Here is a 1,564-nt window from a genome sequence, read left to right on the forward strand (position 1 = left end):
ACATGCTTTTGATAGGAAATTTGCAAGATAATAGTGACTAGGTTAAGCTTTAGATGAAAATAAGTTCCCTCTCGGGTAACTTACCCCGTTTTAAATGCATTCCTCTCGGATTCGATAGGAAATTTGCAAGATAATAGTGACTTGGCTAATTTTTAGATGAAAATAAGTTCCCTCTCGGGCAACTTACCCCGTTTCAAATGCATTCCTCTCGGACACCCATTTGCCGCATGAAAGCCAGTCTACGCCTTACCCCACTCACTCTCTCGAGTTGAGTGTTAGGATATGGGACTAGGGCTCACCCTCTTGGGCTGAACCTCATGTCGACCCACTCCTTAGGCTATCATTCTAGCGGTCTTGGTTTCGCGACCTTCATCTCGGGAAAGCCGAAAACACATGGGTGATTTTGTATTTGCAACTTCAAACCCATTAAATTAAACCACAACCACTAGGTGAAATCACCATTAAAATACATCTATCCTATCAGCAAGAAAGACCCAACAAAAATGTCAACACACATTTGCTAAATCACACCCCAAGAATGGGGGGTTTTTTGCCACACATCAAGAAATAACAAAATACACCTAAAATGATACTAAAAATCAAATGGGTATAAGGAATTAAACCTTAATTTAAGCAAAGGAAGAAGAATGGAGGAGACCCACTTCCAACTTGGGGAAGATGAAATCCTTCTTTCTTCAAGTCTCCCAAAAAAACCCTCTCCAAACTTGAGAGAAAATATCCCAAAAATTACTAATCTATTGTGAAAATTAAAATAAATGTTCGAATCCGAAAAATACATAGATTAATAACAAGTTTAGTATTTATAGACTCCAGAAAGTAGGGTTGGCGGATCTTTCGGCGAGTTTAGTCGGAATTGCCGATTAAATCGGCGATTCGTCATTTGGTGTAGTTCGTCGCCGTCTTGCACTAGCCTTCAGCATCATCGTGCTCTATGTCATTGGGCGACCTAGTAGCTTTGCGGAATTATTCGGTAAAGCGCCGACTGCACCTTTCATCGCCTTTTTGATCCTGCTCCTTCAAGGCTTCACGTACTGGAACAAAGGGCGGAGTGCGTCCCTTCGATTAATCGCCAAGCGTGCTTGGCGTTGCACAGGCTTCAGCTTCTTCGTTCTTTTCAGCCGTTTTGTTCCTTTTTGCGCCTAAGTGTCCATGCTTCCACTAAAACTTCAAGTACCTGAAACTTAAGAGTTTTCATCAGATATTGAGACAAAATAAGCATTTGAGGACACTATTTCTATCAAAATAAAGCCCTAAATGAGTCCAATTTGAGGACTCATCAACACCCTAACTCAAGTTCAGCCATTCAACAAGGTGTCTCAAATAGTGCTACACAAGACTAAATCATCAATGCACACAACCAGACTCAGTTTACTTATGGAAGGATCAATTGTGTACTCAAAGATTCAAGTTGTGACACACCATTACCAAAGGTTAGCATGCTCGCAATACTTGCTACTTGTGCAAACAAGCTCAACAGGAAGTATCTAAATGCCCTAACATAAAGAATGATTCCATATTCACACACAGAGGTTAATCAATTCAA

Source organism: Solanum tuberosum, unplaced genomic scaffold, assembly GCF_000226075.1.
Source record: "Solanum tuberosum cultivar DM 1-3 516 R44 unplaced genomic scaffold, SolTub_3.0 scf00390, whole genome shotgun sequence".
Lineage (NCBI taxonomy): Eukaryota > Viridiplantae > Streptophyta > Magnoliopsida > Solanales > Solanaceae > Solanum > Solanum tuberosum.